Source organism: Symphalangus syndactylus, chromosome 1 (genome assembly GCF_028878055.3).
Source record: "Symphalangus syndactylus isolate Jambi chromosome 1, NHGRI_mSymSyn1-v2.1_pri, whole genome shotgun sequence".
Lineage (NCBI taxonomy): Eukaryota > Metazoa > Chordata > Mammalia > Primates > Hylobatidae > Symphalangus > Symphalangus syndactylus.
In genome coordinates, this window is record NC_072423.2 from 131,715,672 (window position 1) to 131,735,005 (window position 19,334).

Genomic DNA, 19,334 nt, shown 5'->3' on the forward strand with positions numbered 1-19,334 from the left:
TCAGAGTAAAGAAACAATACTGATTTAAATTGCAGAAAATTAATAAAATCATAACTAGGTATGCATTTGATGGAGATACCCCAAATTATATTCTATAGCCAAAAATGAGTGTTTTTACATCTGAACACTCTTTCATGTTTCAAAAATATTTACTCAGTGACTAGTATGTGCAAAACATTATACTTGGAATTAATAATCCAATAGGGAGTTGAAGACTGCCCTCAGCTTTATAGGGCTTTTGGATTAATAGGGAAGGAAGACTAATAAAAATAATCATGTAAACAAATGTGAATTTGAAGGTTTGCCAAGTAAGCAGTGCTCTGAGCACCTTTATGAGAGATCTAACCCAATCAAGGAGGTCAGGGAACACTTGCATAGGAAGGAAGACCTGAGCTCTCATTAGAAGGAAAAATAGAAGCTAACTAAGTGAAGAAAAGAGAGAACAACTTTCTAGGCCATGAAAAGACTAGCAACATTAACTACCAATAAATTTACCTGGAGGTTGAGGGAAAAGAGGACATATTCCAAAGTTCTTAAATCATCTAACTATTGCATGGAACCATGGAAAGCAACAGACCAACCCTAATTCTGGGATGAAGGGTTGGTGGGTGGTAGGGATGGTGGAATTGAAAGAAACTGTGTAATACCAATGTCCCTTTTTTCGTTTCATCCCACAAGCTTTAAAATTTATTTCGGTGTATTCACATTTACAGAAAACATATCTACCACTTCTAACGTATAACGAAACAGATAATTGTTCTCACAGACTTTTCATTTCAATATTTAAAGTCATGCTCGCCATTATATACTCTTGTGCTCAATAGAAAATTTTCTAAATTTTAAAATATAATGTACAATAAGCCAAGAATGTTAGAGTACTAGTAAACTACTTAAATGTGCCACGTTGTTTAAATGGAGAGACACTCTGCAAACAGTTGAAGGAAGTGAACTGCATGGTGCCATTAGCAAGACATAATGATGTTATAACAGACTAAATCAGAGTAAGTGCCACCTAAGTGGGCAAAATGCTAAATAATGCCAATTTCTCTTCTTCCTTTGGTCATAGATAACAATCATTTACTGATAAAAGAAAAAGGAAGGCACCCAACAACTAAGATGCCAGAGACTAAGATCACTTTATTTCATCCTCAAAAAATTCTAGCATTCTACCTGCCTCACTCTGATGTGATCAATAATGGCTCCTTGGTGCTAATCTTGATGAACTGAAATGGCAATAGTGAGTTACATATAAATACAAGGACCTAGAAAACAGGGCATGCGATCCTTGGCGAAGATAAAGACACGATGGCTAAAATACTCCCTTACAGTAAAACTCACTGCAACTCTATGTGCCACTCAGTAATGTGTCTGTGCAATACACAAGACCACATACCATCAAATCATCCTCATTTTATGATGAGTATTTACTCCAAAGTTATAACTTAATATTTTCAACAAATATACAAGTCCAACTCAGCTAGGCTAGGCTATTAAGCTATTATATTTCCAGATTAGAAGATAATAGTGATAATATTAAGTAACAGAAGGGGGAGGAAAAGGAGGAAGGGAGGAAGTAGGAGGAGAAAACTGTCATTTATCCTCCACTCCAAATTTGCCGGCATTTTTTGGAGAACACTCTATCACATAGAGGTAGCCTTAACTTTTACAATTAAATATAAACATAAGACTTCAAAGCAACAGGCACAATCACGATTTTTTCAGGCATAATTTACAAAAAGACAGCACAATTCTTAGTAGCATGTTGCCTTAATCATCATCAAAATAAACACTAATATGAAGCAAAGGGGATAAAGAGAACCTGGTGGAATACATTCAAAACTAAATCATGTCCTTATGGCAAATAATGAACCAATTAGAGACTGTGATTTGTACTTTCAATTTTCATGTCCTTAATGTAAAGGCATTTCTTTCCCCACTCCCAAAACCTTCGTTTTTCAAAAGGGATTTTTAAATACTTCCTTCCATATAGAAAAGGATTCTAGGCCGGGCGCGGCGGCTCACGCCTGTAATCCCAGCACTTTGGGAGGCCAATGTGGGCAGATCATGAGGTCAGGAGATCGAGACCATCCTGGCCAACACGGTGAAACCCCGTCTCTGCTAAAAATACAAAAAATTAGCTGGGTGTGGTGGTGCACGTCTGTAGTCCCAGCTACTTGTGAGACTGAGGCAGGAGAATCGCTGGAACCCAGGAGGTGGAGGTTGCAGTGGGCTGAGATTGCACCACCGCACTCCAGCCTGGTAACAGAGCGAGACTCTGTCTCAAAAAAAAAAAAAAAAAAAAAAAGGGATTCCAGTAGTAAGACTGAAGCATTACTCAATAAACCAGTATTTACTAATCACAAAACTCTATACCAAACACTGAGCTCAGTACCAGGGAATGTACGGATAACCAAGACCTTCATCTGTGCTGCCAATCACTCAGAAGGTAGTGAGGAAGGTAGTCACATAAACAAATATCTGGAATAGGTCCTAATGACTGGATTTATAATAGGGGTAGTTACATAGGACCATGGAAACATAAATAAGCAAGAGATTAATTGTGGATAGTTGGGAATCAGAACTACAGAGAGAACACTTATTTGTGTAAAACCTTTAAATGGTAATAAGAGGCTTGCAAGACATAGAAGGTGGAGAAGCTCATTTTAATAAACAGAAAGTAATTAGCAAAGCCATGGAGGCTTATTGGGGATCATAATTTGGGGAAAGAACAGGTTTAGAGAGTTTATGGAAAGATCAGTGGGTGGAGATAAGAATGAGGATGAATTGCATGCTTTCCAAGGAGTTTAGTCCATATATATTCTGTAGCCAGTGAGAAGACATGGGTTGCAATTAGTAAAAAGGAACAGGAGTCAAACTGCATTGTAGAAAGATAAATTTGGTGGCAATGAAGACATTAGACCTGCAAGGAAAGCCTGAGATTCAGAATGACTTCTCAGGAAAAAAACACCATAATCTCAGTGGTAGATTATGATAGTTTAACCTACAGTCAAGTGTAAAGTTAATAAAGCAGGGATGGAAAGGTGATTCAGGATTGCCACACCTCATAGTCCCATCCAGGTGACCTGGGGAAATTAATGAGATATGACTCCAAAAGTTTCTATAGCACAGGAAAAGAATGAAGTTAAAGAGAGTAATAGCTCAAGCAATCTGATGATAGATTTTTGATGCCTCAACTTAAGGAAAGATTAGACTAATAGTATGAAATAGCCCATATTTAAAAGGGTTTTTTAGTAAAAAAATGATAATTTTACATAATTTAAGCCATAGATAGCTAATATTCTAGAATAACACCTATAAGTTTGGATAAATATACCAGTCATGTCAATTTTATACATATGTGTGTGTGTGTACACACACACATATACACACACACACACATATATATATGCATTTAATGGGATAGTTTTCTTTCAACTGAATCTTACATTGGCTTCCCAGGTTTACATTATTATATTTCACTTTTTGGATGGATAATATATTAACATACTTTTGAAAGTTAATAAATACAAAATGGTATAACGATAAAATCTCCCTTTCTACTATTCCTCAGCCCATCTATCGTTGACACCCAGGAATAGTTTCCTACACCGATTTTTTGGTGTTTACTAAGAGCAATAAAACGTAAGATATAATCTTATTTCCCACCACTGCCTTTTTTCACAAAGGAAATATAAAATACAAATGTTCTGCACTATGTCTTTTTTTCACTTCACAAAATATTTTGGAGATATTTACAACTTAATACATAGAGTGTTTCCTGATTCTTTTCTACAGTTAGAGTGTTCTGTTTTGCAGACATGCCAATTTGTCCCCTATTAATGGACATTCAAGTTGTTTCCAATATTCTCTTGTTACAAAGAATGCAGCAATTCATCATTATATGCATGTATTCTTTCATCTGTGTGCAAATACGATAAAGCTCCATTAACTGGGATCCAGTTTTCATAACAGAAATGACATGAAATAAGAAAAAAAAATAACAGTGGGGAAAAGGAAAACAAAGGGAATAATGAGAGTAAAGGAAGAGGAGAGGAAGGAGAGAAGAAAGGGCAGATAGGCAGGCAGGCTGGAAAGAATACTAGGTAAGCAAAGAGAAAGAAGAAATGAGAGAAAGGAGAGAAGGAAAGAATTAGGAGAGAAAGCTCTTGTCTTCTTTAGGATATTACGAGGGAAGTGATTAAACTTTAGTGCAGGAGGTTGTAAGGGCTTAATGGAAGGGCACATGGGAAACATCTTGGAGCTCTACAATGCTGGGAGAGCATAACAAGGAAGTGACTCTTCCTGTTCAAACAATCCTACCCACTCCAGCAGGACAGAAGAAATAAATTCCACGGCCAAACATGCAGCACAGAAAGGCCCAGGACATGGCCGTTCCAGGTTACGTAGCAAGCCAGTCATCCAGGCGGAGGCCACATGTTTTGAAAGAGAACCAATTACATGAAAAGACCTGGCTCTTGAGGCAAATGTTAATCATATTAGCCCAAACTGTGCATAATCCATAAATAGCTATGAGGCTTGAACAATAAGAAGCTCACAAGAGCAGTACAGAAAGGAATCAAAAAAGAAACTGAAAAAGGAAAGAAGAACCTAGACTAGACCAGAATACTGTGCCTTTTCCCTCAGCCACAGTGACTGCTGGTTCTAACTGGGTCCCTCCTGAGGAAAATGAAAGGTTGAAGTCAGTGTTCATGACTTACTTTATAGAAGTGCATTTAAGTTCATTGCACAGTAAAATCTGTGTTATTCCCACTCCAGTGAATTCCTTTGTCCTTTTAATAAAGTCCAGAGTTAAAAATAAAAACAAAATAAAAAAATATCTAGGTATATTAAAGACAATAATTTAGCTTGCAGTGAATTTTTTTTTTTTCAAAGTGGGCAAATCCAAGAAAATAGGACCCATTTGAGAGCACTGTTTGAACAAGGGTAATATCTGAATCGGTATGTTATTTTATTGGCTTCATCAGTGCTTTCCAAAAATTCCTACGGTGGCATAAAGTCTTAAAAAGCTTAGTTCATGCCAAAAATTGCCTACAAGCTTAAATAAAAATCATGGGGGAAATAAGAAGGGGTGTGAATTATATGAAGAGATACTAAATTATTGATTTTTAAAATTTCATCTAGAATTCAGTCCATCTAAGGGGTGTGTGTATGTGTGTGTATGTGTGTGTGTAACTGTATGTGTCCAATATCAGAAGGAATACACATTTCAGAAGAGAAGACAGAGGGGTGTCAAGAGCACCACAGACATATTACATATGGCTTCTGATGTTTATTTCTTTCTACTGTTAATTTTACTATGTATGCTGGAGTTAAACATGCATTTTTAGGCCATATAAAGATCAAAATAATATAAATAACATAGATTTAAATTTCAGCATTTTCTAGTTACCCTAGTTACAAGTTTGCCAAATTATTAAACCAGCTCTGTTCAAAAATTCAAAAGATAACAGTAATAATATGACCTAGTTTACAGCTTGTTTCTTTACTATGGTGGTTGTAGATAATTCTGCAACTAGTATAAATGCTATTATTATTACCCAAAACATCAACTTTGTGTGAAAAATAAGCTAAAGTACATACCTGATTTTACTTCAAAAAATAACATATAAAACACAAAAATAATTTATGTCTGTTACTTTGTCAATTGTGTGTGTGTTTGTGTGTGTACCTAAAATTGGATATGAGAGCAGCACCTTCAAAGGTGGAGATTACAACAGTGACAATGTATCTGAGCTTCAGTCTTTCTTGACTTCTTGATTTGCTCTTGACATTAACAGCACCAACTTCTACTTGGTTCTGATGGATGAGAGGATGAGACTAGAATTTTATGGTCTCCATGGTGATACCAAGTCATGTTCTTGGCATACTTTATGCACTTAAATAACACTTAGATGAATGGATGACTTCTAGCAAGAAAGGTCAAAAGCATAATCTTCAAAAAATAGGCTGCCCTAGAGTTCTAAGCAGCCCTACAAATTCTCCATACTATTCACTGAATGGCTAAGAGGTGCTACCCTATTTGACTTAAGTAGCTAAAGAGCTTATGTCAATCATTTATAAACCCTCTCCGTGTCTTGAGGTTTAAATACCTTCTAAAGCCCATGAAAATTAACTCCAAGGAACCATCCACAAATCCTTTGCATATAGTGAGGTTTTTTTTTTTTTTTTTTTTTTTTTTTTTTTGAGACAGAGTCTCACTCTGTCGCCCAGGCTGGAGTGCAGTGGCACGATCTTGGCTCACTGCAAGCTCCGCCTCCCGGGTTCACGCCATTCTCCTGACTCAGCCTCCCGAGTAGCTGGGACTACAGGTGCCCGCCACCATGCCCGGCTAATTTTTTGTATTTTTAGTAGAGACGGGGTTTCACCGTGTTAGCCAGGATGATCTCGATCTCCTGACCTCATGATCCACCCGCCTCTGCCTCCCAAAGTGCTGGGATTACAGGCGTGAGCCACCGCGCCCAGCCAAGTGAGGTTTTCTTATATGCCATCTTTCCTGAAATAGAAAGACCAGTGTCTGCAGTATGGCCTTTTTTTTTTTTCGTATGTGAAAACTAATGAACGCGGCAACTGACTTGATCTGGACTGTAATCAAGAATAGCAGGACTAAGATTTTTTAACTCATAAAATGTACACTTTATTTTCACCAGATCTATTTGAATGTTAGAGGATGAGCATTTTAATCATGTCTACAGCATGTGGAGGATTACATTAGGTAATATAGGCCCCAGAATACTATTGTATTTTAAGGCATCCAAAGTGATTATAAATCATGTATGGATATGTAAATAAACACAAACTCCGGATAAATTAAAAACAAACACACAAAAGACACAGAAAACATTTTTTACTAGATTATGAACTCCTTAATTTCTCGTATCCGTAGTTCCTCCTATGATGTCTGGCTTTTCATGGGGATACAGTAAATGTTGGTTGACTCAAATAAGCCAGACGGTATAAAAGAAGAAAATGAAGAAAGAAAACAAATGGGAAGGACGGAAATGAAAAAAAAATAAAAGACAGGAAGAGCCCTTCATAGATGGAGCATCCTATAGAAAATTCTATATAGCCCTAAGCTCAGTGCCTGGCAAAACCATTGTTACTTCTTTTTCTACAATTTTATCACATATTCTTGTACAGTCTCATTAAAAAGGGCATGATTGGGATCCATTATAATATCTAATTTTGAAAAATCATTGAATTAAATAACACACTAAACATGCTTTTTCTTCTTAAAAGGAAACCATTTAGAGCCACCTAGTTCTTACTGAGTGAGCATGCACAGCACTTAGAGAGGACCAGTGTGCCCATAACTCAGGACTTCAGTAGTTACAGCCCTCAGCTGAATATCTCTAGCCAGCTTGGTGGCTTTGACCTTCACAGATGTACAAATTGCTTTCATTTTTGGTCTTGTAATTTATTATTTGGATTGATGAAGGAGGTCAGGTTAAAATGCAAGAAGTATATTGAACACTGCTATTGAGAATAAAATTGGTTGTTCATCTTACCCAGAACATTAAAATGACCCTAGTATTTCACAGGGAATTGCAAGAGGAAAAACTATGTATGTACATATTTGAGTCTTCGTGTCAGCAAAATATAACAAATGGGGAAAGCTCACAATATGAGTTTCTTTCTTATCTCATCTTTTAGAAACAACTCAGGAAAATTATAGAATTTAGCTACATAATATGCATTGCAATCTGATATCTCTGTGGGTTCAAATTATTGTTCTATTTTCAGATATTTTATAAGTTGCTTACAAACTTAACTTTGAAGTAACTGAATAGAGCACAACATTTGTTAAATGGAAAACAGTAAAAATGTGTCTTATTCTATTTTTCACCAGGTAATAATGTCAAAATGATTAGTTTTTTTAATTTCTAAGGAAGTTGCTGGGATTACGTATTTCAATGAAAGGGGCTAATGTATCATAAAAGTTTGGAAAACCCATGTCTAGTACAATAAAACACTTAAAGCAAGGTAATTATGTATAGGTTATTCAGGTTATAAGTGAAAGAAAGAGCTCTATAAAATTCTATCTTAAGGTTCCTGCCCTATGACCTGAGCAGGTGATGTATGAGTCATTTGGTACCTTCATTGGCTAAGTATATGATATCTTAACACAATGTATTCCTCAAAACTCGCTGTTCTGCATGACACAGAAACAAAGTTTAAAGATTTTCCCGGCTGACTCTCTTTTCGGACTCAGCCCACCAGCACCCAGGTGAAATAAACAGCCATGTTGCTCACACAAAGCCTGTTTGGTGGTCTTTTCACACGGACATGCATGAAATTTGGTGCCGAAACTGAAATTTGTTGCCGTGACTCCGATCGGGGGACCTCCCTTGGGAGATCAATCCCCTGTCCTCCTGCTCTTTGCTCCGTGAAAAACATCCACCTATGACCTCAGGTCCTCAGACCAACCAGCCCAAGAAACATCTCACCAATTTTAAATCGGGTAAGTGGCCTCTTACTCTCTTCTCCAACCTCTCTGACTATCCCTCAACCACTTTCTCCTTTCCACTCTTCAATTTCTCCCTTCTCTTAAATTCCATTCCTTTCATTTTCTGGTAGAGACAAAGGGGACACGTTTTATCCGTGGACCCAAAACTCCAGCGGCGGTCACGGACTGGGAAGGCAGCCTTCCCTTGGTGTTTAATCATTGCAGGGACACCTCTCTGATTATTCACCCACATTTCAGAAGTGTCAGAAGTGCCTTGGTCCTTCACCACATTTCAGAAGTGCCTTGGTCCTTCACCCTTAGCGGCAAGTCCCGCTTTTCTGGGGAAGGGGCAAGTACCCCAACCCCTTCTCTCCTTGTCTCTACCCCTTCTCTGCTTTCCTGGGGCAGGGGCAAATACCCCTCAACCCTTTCTCCTTCACCCTTAGCGGCAACTCCCACTTTTCTAGGGGGCAAGAACCCCCAATTGCTTATTTCCGCACCCCGACCTCTTATCTCTGTGCCCCGATCCCTTATTTCTGTGCCCCAACCTAATATCTCTGCGCCCCAATCCCTTATTTCCATGCCCCAACTGCTTTCCCGCTTTTCTGGAGGGTAAGAACCTCTGAACCCCTTCCATCCGTGTCTCTACGCTCTCTTCTCTCTACGTTTGCCTCCTTCACTATGGACAAGCTTCCACCTTCCATTTCTTCTCCTTCTCCCTTAGCCTGTGTTCTTAATAACTTAAAACCTCTTCAACTCTCACATGACCTAAAATCTAAGCATCTTATTTTCTTCTGCAATGCCGCCTGACCCCAATACAAACTCGACAGTAGTTCCAAATAGCTGGAAAATGGCACTTTCAATTTTTCCATCCTACAAGATCTAAATAATTCTTGTCGTAAAATAGGCAAATGGTCTGAGGTGCCTGACGTCCAGGCATTCTTTTACACATCAGTCACTTTCTAGTCTCTGTGCCCAGTGCAACTCGTCCCAAATCTTCCTTCTTTGCCTCCTGCCTGTCCCCTCAGTCCCAGCCCCAAGCATCGCTGAGTCTTTCTAATCTTCCTTTTCTACAGACCCATCTGACCTCTCCCCTCCTCGCCAGGCCCAGCTAGGTCCCAATTCTTCCTCAGCCTTTGCTCCTCCACCCTATAATCCTTTTATCACCTCCCCTCCTCACACACCATCTGGCTTACAGCTTTGTTCCGTGACTAGCTCTCCCCCACCTGCCCAGCAATTTATTCTTAAATAGGTGGCTGGAGCTAAAGGCATAGTCAAGGTTAATGCTCCTTTTTCTTTATCCCAAATCAGATAGCATTTAGGCTCTTTTTCATCAAATATAAAAATCCAGCCCAGTTCATGGCTTGTTTGGCAGCAACCCTGAGATGCTTTACAGCCGTAGACCCTATAAGGTCAAAAGGCCGTCTTATTCTCAGTATACATTGTATTACCCAATCTGCTCCTGACTTTAAATAAAACTCCAAAAATTAAATTCCGGCCCTCAAACTCCACAACAGGACTTAATTAACCTCGCCTTCAAGGTGTACAGTAATGGAAAAAAGTTGCAATTCCTTGCCTCCACTGTGAGACAAACCACAGCCATATCTCCAGCACACAAGAACTTCCAAACGCCTGAACTGCAGCAGCCAGGCGTTCCTCCAGGCCTGCCTCCCCCAGGAGCTTGCTACAAGTGCCAGAAATCTGGCCACCAGGCCAAGGAATGCCCACAGCCCGGGATTCCTCCTAAGCCGCGTCCCATCTGTGTGGGACCCCACTGAAAATCGGACTGTTCAACTCACCTCGCAGCCACTCCCAGAGCCTCTGGGACTCTGGCCCAAGGCTCTCTGACTGACTCCTTCCCAGATCTTCTCGGCTTAGCAGCTGAAGACTGACACCGCCCAATCGCCTCGGAAGCCTACAGGACCATCACAGATGCTCTGGGTAACTCTCACAGTGGAGGGTAAGTCCGTCCCCTTCTTAATACGGAGGCTACCCACCCCACATTACCTTCTTTTCAAGGCCTGTTTCCTTTGCCTCCATAACTGTTGTGGGTATTGACGGCCAGGCTTCTAAACCTCTTAAAACTCCCCAACTCTGGTGCCAACTTAGACAATACTCTTTTAAGCACTCCTCTTTAGTTATCCCCACCTGCCCAGTTCCCTTATTAGGCTGAGACACTTTAACTAAATTATCTGCTTCCCTGACTATTCCTGGGCTACAGCCACACCTCATTGCCACCTTTTCCCCCAGTTCAAAGCCTCCTTCACATCCTCCTCTTGTATCCCCCCACCTTAACCCACAAGTATAGGATACCTCTACTCCCTCCTTGGCGACCGATCATGCACCCCTTACCATCTCATTAAAACCTAATCACCTTTACCCCACTCAACGCCAATATCCCATCTGGCAGCACGCTTTAAAAAGATTAAAGCCTGTTATCAGTCGCCTGCTATAGCATGGCCTTTTAAAGCCTATAAACTCTCCTTACAATTCCATTTTACCTGTCCTAAAACCAGACAAGCCTTACAAGTTAGTTCAGGATCTATGCCTTATCAACCAAATTGTTTTGCCTATCCACCCCATGGTGCCAAACCCATATACTCTCCTATCCTCAATACCTCCCTCTACTACCCGCTATTCTGTTCTGGATCTCAAACATGCTTTCTTTACTATTCCTTTGCACCCTTCATCCCAGCCTCTCTTTGCTTTCACTTAGACTGACCCTGACACCCATTAGGCTCAGCAAATTACCTGGGCTGTACTGCCGCAAAGCTTCACAGACAGCCCCCATTACTTCAGTCAAGCCCAAATTTCATCCTCATCTGTTACCTATCTCGGCATAAGTCTCATAAAAACACACGTGCTCTCCCTGCTGATCGTACGTATCCGATTAATCTCCCAAACCTCAATCCCTTAAAAAACAACAACTCCTTTCCTTCCTAGGCATGGTTAGTGCTGTCAGAATTCTTACACAAGAACCAGGAACGCACCCTGTAGCCTTTCTGTGCAAACAACTTGACCTTACTGTTTTAGCCTAGCCCTCATGTCTGCGTGCAGTGGCTGCCGCTGCTTTAATACTTTTAGAGGCCCTAAAAATCACAGACTATGCTCAACTCACTCTCTACATTTCTCATAACTTCTAAAATCTATTTTTTCCCTCATACCTGACGCATATACTTTCTGCTCCCTGGCTCCTTCAGCTGTACTCACTCTTTGTTAAGTCCCACAATTACCATTGTTCCTGGCCCAGACTTCAATCTGGCCTCCCACATTATTCCTGATACCACACCTGACCCCCATGACTGTAGCTCTCTGATCCACCTGACATTCACCCCATTTCCCCATATTTCCTTCTTTCCTGTTCCTCACCCTGATCACGCTTGGTTTGTTGATGGCAGTTCCACCAGGTCTAATCGCCACACACCAGCAAAGGCAGGCTATGCTATAGTACAAGCCACTAGCCCGCCTCTTAGAACCTCTCATTTCCTTTCCATCGTGGAAATCTATCCTCAAGGAAATAACTTCTCAGTGTTCCATCTGCTATTCTACTACTCCTCATGGATTATTCAGGCCCCCTCCCTTCCCTACACATCAAGCTCAAGGATTTGCCCCCACCCAGGACCGGCAAATTAGCTTTACTCAACATGCCCCGAGTAAGATAAAATACCTCTTAGTCTAGGTAGACACTTTCACTGGATAAGTAGAGTCCTTTCCTACAGGGTCTGAGAAGGCCACCGCAGTCATTTCTTCCCTTCTGTCAGACATAATTCCTCAGTTTAGCCTTCCCACCTCTATACAGTCTGATAACAGACCAGCCTTTATTAGTCAAATCAGCCAAGCAGTTTTTCAGGCTCTTAGTATTCAGTGAAACCTTTATATCCCTTACAGTCCTCAGTCTTCAGGAAAAATAGAACGGACTAAAGGTCTTTTAAAAACACACCTCACCAAGCTCAGCCACCAACTTAAAAAGGACTGGACAATACTTTTACCACTTTCGCTTCTCAGAATTCAGGCCTGTCCTTGGAATGCTACAAAGTACAGCCCATTTGAGCTCCTTTTTATTAGGCACCAGTCTCATTCCAGACACCGGACCAACTTAGAATGTGCCCCAAAAAAACTTGTCATCCCTACTATTTTCTATCTAGTCATACTCCTATTCTCCGTTCTCAACTACTCACACATGCCCTGCTCTTGTTTACACTGCCGGTTTACACTGTTTCTCCAAGCCGTCACAGCTGATATCTCCTCGTGCTATCCCCAAACTGCCAGTCTTAGCTCTTGAAGTAAATAAATAATCTTTGCTGGCAGGACTATGCTGAATCTCCTTAGGCACTCTCTAATCAGATGTCCTAGGTCCTCCCAATTCTTAGACCTTTTATACCTGTTTTTCTCCTTCTCTTATTCTATTTAATTTTTCAAGTCATACAAAACCGTATCCAGGCCATCATCAACAATTCTACACGACAAATGTTTCTCCTAACAACCCCACAATATCACCCCTTACCACAAAATCTTCCTTCAACTTAATCTCTCCCGCTCTAGGTTCCCACGCCGCCCCTAATCCCGCTTGAAGCAGCCCCGAGAAACATCGCCCATTCTCTCTCCATACCACCCCCCAAAAATTTTCGCCGCCCCAACACTTCAACACTATTTTATTTTTCTTATTAATATAAGAAGGCAGGAATGTCAGGCCTCTGAGCCCAAGCCAAGCCATCGCATCCCCTGTGACTTGCACGTATATGCCCAGATGGCCTGAAGTAACTGAAGAATCACAAAAGATGTGAATATGCCCTGCCCCACCTTAACTGATGACATTCCACCACAAAAGAAGTGTAAATGGCCAGTCCTTGCCTTAAGTGATGACATTACCTTGTGAAAGTCCTTTTCCTGGCTCATCCTGGATCAAAAAGCGACCCCACTGAGCACCTTGCGACCACTACTCTTGCCCGCAAACCCCCTTTGACTGTAACTTTCCTTTACCTATCCAAATCCTATAAAACGGCCCCACCCTTATCTCCTTTTGCTGACTCTCTTTTTGGACTCAGCCCGCCTGCACCCAGGTGAAATAAATAGCCATGTTGCTCACAAAAAAAAAAAAAAAAAAGATTTTCCCCGAATCTTTTTTTTTTTTTTTACATTCACAAATCTTAAAAACAGGGTACTGGAGCCGTGGCTCATATTTTGTCCTCTCTGACTTCAAGGTTTATTCTTTTAAATATGTCACATTATATTTAACTGACCTTTCTATTAAGGAGTATGTTTATCTGCATTTCTGTACCTCTTAATAGCCCTCCACTTCAAAAAACAGCCACAGTTATTTATTCAAATTCTTAATAACTAAAAATAATAGCTTTTCTATAATACATCTCTTATGACTCCAAGCTGCCTGAATAGCAAAGTTATGAGTTTGCTAATAAATAACTAACATAAAATAGAAACTCAATCTGCTAGCAAGTCCTTCCTTTAAAAATATTTCTCTGTAAGTGAATAAAATTCTCTTTGACTATGATTTCTCGGGATTAAACATCTCCAAGTTACATATGTCATATTTGTAAATTTTTCTCTGTGATAGTATGAATTTCTCCAATAATATGCCATAGAATGTTTCTAGGAAGGAAGATGATCCAGCTTTTATTCTTTATTCATTTATTTTTTTACTCAGTCAATGGCTCCTTTCTTCACCTTTGGAGAAAACATTTTTCATGAAATTCCTTTAGAGCATTTAAAAGGAGTTTGATATTTAAGAGTTATAATAAAAACAGGCAGTCTGAACCTTTCAGATGTCTCAGAGAAAGTTCTCCTATTTTGTAGAACCTCCGTTCCTTCATATTCGCAGCTGACTGTAGTCTAATCTGAGAGTGAAATTAACTTCTTGTTATCCATCAGTAACAAAGCTAGCAATTTGTGCAAAGGTGATCTAAATAGCCCATTTAATGTCTCACCTGTGAAAACAAAAAATCTATGTACTTAGAGGAAAAGGACTTGATGAGGTAAGTCAGTTGCCTCCTTTTACATGGCAGAGACTAAATCCCAGAGAGCTTAACTGACTCGAGTCTGATCTCAAACATTGTTATGGTCAGCACCGGGTTTAAAACCCGGCTCCAGAATCTCAAAACAGATTCTTTCTACCATGTGTCTGCCAGAATATTAGCACAGAAAGTTCAAGAAGGCAATGTTTTAAGGGGAAAGGGTGCTTACTATGTCCTTAAGAGCTTTGACATGTGCTGACATGACCAATTTTAATATAATAGAAGCAAGTCTAGGTATCAGATTTAATTACTATTCTTAGTACTTTGGACTTAGATCTGGGAGAATACTGCCCAGACTAGGAAGTATTAGAATATGCAAATAATGGTTTTCTAGAAACAGATCAACTAAAGTTAAAAATCCAAATTTCATATTTACTGTGCAATTTTAAGCAAGACACTTGTTTTACTTATCTGTAAAATGGAGATGAGAATAATATCTATAGACATGGTGAGGATTAAATAAGGTACCATGTAAATGATCCAGCACAGTGCCTGGCCCACAGCAGTTGCTGGCTTTTTCTTATTTTTCGCTTATGCGTCCCTTACAGTATTTCTTTTTTTTTTTTTTTCTTTTTTTTGAGACGGAGTCTCGCTCTGTTGCCCAGGCTGGAGTGCAGTGGCGCGATCTCGGCTCACTGCAAGCTCCGCCTCCCGGGTTCACGCCATTCTCCTGCCTCAGCCTCTCCGAGTAGCTGGGACTACAGGCGCCCGCCACCACGTCTGGCTAATTTTTTGTATTTTTTAGTAGAGACGGGTTTCACCGTGGTCTCGATCTCCTGACCTCATGATCCACCCGCCTTGGCCTCCCAAAGTGCTGAGATTACAAGTGTGAGCCACCACGCCCGGCCTCCCTTACAGCATTTCTGCATCTTTTTCTATACAGTCAAACCAGTATAGATAAAGGCGAAGTTGCTCACAAGAAGGTGGCAGGCTGAGTAGGTCCCCAGCTTAACAGAAGAGATACAACTGAAATGTCAAAGAAGAATAGATTCTCTTAGTAGTTGGTATGTGAATCCCATTTAGAGAAACGAGTCTTGCCTTTACTTTTAAGCTCATATCCCAAACCCCATAGAAATGCACTGAACGAGGCAAGGGAAGAGCTTTGTGGTTGTGTGACATGGAATTGGCATGGTGCTGGAATGCTATTAAATGAGAAAGGTGAATCCTTTCCTTATGTCACTTTGTCCCAAACTATACTTCCTAGTTTATCATCTTCATCTTTGGTGATCTGATCTCTGGCTGGATGCTTAGCTTCAACATCTACCACCTATATCCCTTAGCTTCTATTGCTCAAGCCACGCTGAAGTATTTGTCATCACTTAAATACCTGGTCCTGTTTTATATCTCTTTGATACATGCTACAATGCTGTCTCAATGCTCTGTAACTGAAATCCTACCTGTTCTTCAAAATTCAGTATAAATATTGTTTCCTCTAGGGTATTTTCCCTGAATCTGATTTTGATACCCTTATGCCCCCCTAGTATCCTAGTCATGCTTCCATTATAGCACTAATAAAATTGTAATGTAATCATTGATTTGCATATCTCTTACTTAAGTCTCTCAAGGTTCCAGATCTTGTCTCATTCAAGTTGGCATCCCTAGCACGTAGCACAATACCTGGCCCACAGTTGGCACAAGATACATGATGAATGTGTGAATAAATTAATTAAATGTCAAAGGAAAGAAGCTAATCCATGATGACCTACATTGGTTGTGACTTTTGGCAAATCATAAACTCTGTCCAATCATTCAAAGGTAATCATTTGTAAATAATTGCTAATCAGTGCCAGGGGAGGATATGTTCCATGGGAAGGACCTCTTGTGTTTGATGAGTTAAAACAGTAAGGACCTTGCATTCTGTGGGTGATATATTAGCCAGAGTGATATATTAGCCAGATACCAAATAAGGCCATCCATTTGACTTATGCAGTACATCTGACTCTTCCTGCTATTGCTCACAGAACCCGGGTTAGGGTTTCTGCATCTTTGTGAATGATCATTTTGTCTTGCAACTGACACCCAAGTTACCTCAGTCACCACATTTCTAGTTTGCAAAATTCTTGGCAGCCTAGTTTATAAACCTAAGAAGAAGTAAACCAACATAGCCCACAAAAATATTTTAAGATGCAAAAAATACAAGCTTTTCTTTGAAATACAGTGAAGACACCAGATTATTATGAATGTTACAAATGCCCGCTGTTTCTGATTAGATTGATATGAACAGAAAAAGAAACAGGAAATTAATACTGAAGACTTGCAGGACAATAGAAAAGTATTTAACATGATCCCAAATAGGGTAATTTGATCTTTCCTATTATTATCTTGTATGTACCTACAAATCAGAACAGGAAAAGGAATTCTTGGGAAAAAATTTAACTAAGATAAAATAAGATTGCATTCATCACTGAAGTTCAACTATAAAGAGGTTAAAGCTGTCCTGTAAACTCCAGATAAAAGGCTCATAACTCATTTCCACTGGAGGGTGATAAGACAAGCTGTTCTTTCCATGAGTGGATGAAACGAGTGTAGTCTTGTAAGAAGAAAACTAAAGATGAGTAAAACAAACTCCTGCTACTACTGGAAGATTAACTATACAATTTAAATGATGTGACATTACTGTATTTTTTGACCTTTTATGATCAATAGGTAGAATTATTTCTTCTCAAATCTTCACTATGTAAATACACAATTTTTTCACATTCTATAATTTTTAAATTCATTAATTATTTACATAGAGTTTCCTTTATTTTTGTGTATTTCTGTGTGTGCATATTATGGGTGTTTATTAATTCTTGTCTTTTCTATCCAATTAATAACAGCTTATATGTGTTTTGCCTCTGCGGCTTCTGAATGGCTGTGAATTCATTACACATTCCTTCTGTTGTCGCAATAATGATAGAATAGGTGAAATTTTCATCTATAGATTATTTAAAGCTTTTAGGTTCAAGGAACACCGAAAACCAGAGAGAAATAACAAACAAAATTCAATATGCTACTGTAAGTCTCCTAAAGAATATCCTATCTGGACATATAAAAAATATAAGGATAAAAAAATTCATTCACCAATTATGTTGGTTTTCTGAATATATCATTGCTCAACTCTATCATAGGTTGGTTTACCTAAGCCAAAAACAAATTAACAACCCACGTAAAGCTTCCTAAACAAGAATAAATGTCACAGTATGCAATATGAATAGGCTTCCTTTTAGATCTATCATATTTTGACTTCAGGCTTTTTCAAATATTTGACTGAGTTTTTACTACACTCCTTTTATCCCTAAAAACATTCTGACAAAAGAATGAATCTCAAAGAATAAACTAAACCTAGCACACAAGCAAGGGAATAATCCACAAACAAATTGGGCATCAAATTAGAGTTTTAGAAAAATTTTATGCTGGTATGTCAATATCTCCAGTATTCATTGTTTATACTAGAATCACTAAAATTTCTACAGGTGAATAACAACGGTATTAACATTTTTCACTTATCCAACAAATGTCTCTTGAGTGCATAGGAATTAAAGGTTAAGCCACATCACCACTTACACCAGCCTCATTTCCAAGAAGTATACAGTCCAGAATAGAAGATTAGAGAAATTTATAATAGCTATTAAATAGTATAGCTCAAAATATGAAAATTAGTAAAATATGGCCCGGAGGCTGGACAGCTGTTTTTGTAATATAATTAATTTAATAATTTAATTATAATTTATAATTTAATCAAGACAGAGCCACCTAAACTCATTTGTTTAGGTATCACTAAGCTTGCTTTCATGTTACATAGAGCAGAGTGAGCACAGTGGAAAGTGCATACATAGCAAGCAGAAAATATTTACTATCTGGTCCTTTACAAGAAAGTTCACTCATCCCTGATGATGATAATAGTAACTACCATATGAAGTTCAAACAAAATGACAAAATTGTTCATAGAAGAATGATATCTTTGCTAGGGAGGTATCATTTAAGCTGAACTTTCAATTATGAGTAAGAATTTTAATGAACAGATTCATTGATAATAGCAACCCCAGAAGAAACAAAACAAACAAAAAGTCAGATCAAAGACATATAAGCAATGCATATTTGACATCTTTAGAAAATATCATATTGTAGAGTTTGGCTGGGTGATAGGCTGGAAGAAGTGAATTCCAGTGAGAGTCACATGTCTGATATCTGGCACATTCACACCAGGACAGCCATACCAGTTGTTTATGGCTGGACTAGGCACTGATGGCCTCTTTCCTGAAATATTTTTTACCAGTTCTTAGATATTCTTAATATCACCACGGTAATACCTGTCAAAACCAATGAGAGGTAGCCAACAGAGCATTTGAAGGACAATTTATAGTCTAAAGTAAATTCATCATAAAACATAAAAGATACAGCATTTATCTCAAGAAGCTAGAAAAAGAACAATAACAAAACCTTAAGGACTCTCATATGTTGTTTGTGGGAAAGTGAATCAGTAGAGCTGTGTCAGTGATAGTGGTAGGGTAGAGATGCATTTAGCCTGATCTATAAAAACTTAAGTGTCCTTTGGACTCCACAATTCTACTCCTAAAATTTGATTCATGGACATGCCCCTATACATGTACCAAAATATAGAAACTAGTGCGTTCACTGCAGCATGCTTGTATTATCAAAATTGGAAACAATCTTAGTATTTACAAAGTTTAATGTTTAACAGTACATCCTGACTCTAGAATACCATCTAGTTGATAAAACAATTATAGAGATCCACAAGCTCTCTGTCACACACACACAAATGCCCATAATATGATTAAAAAAGTAAGTTACTGAACAATATCCCTAGCTTTACAGTTTTCTTGGAAATTATATTTTTG

At 38.9% G+C, this 19,334-nt stretch overlaps 1 protein-coding gene across 8 annotated transcripts in view; it reads right to left on the minus strand.

Annotated features, from left to right (window-relative positions):
* RBMS3 (RNA binding motif single stranded interacting protein 3) overlaps nt 1–19,334 on the minus strand; it is a 1,708,877-nt gene that overhangs the window by 717,471 nt on the left and 972,072 nt on the right. The gene's annotated exons all lie outside the window — the stretch shown is intronic.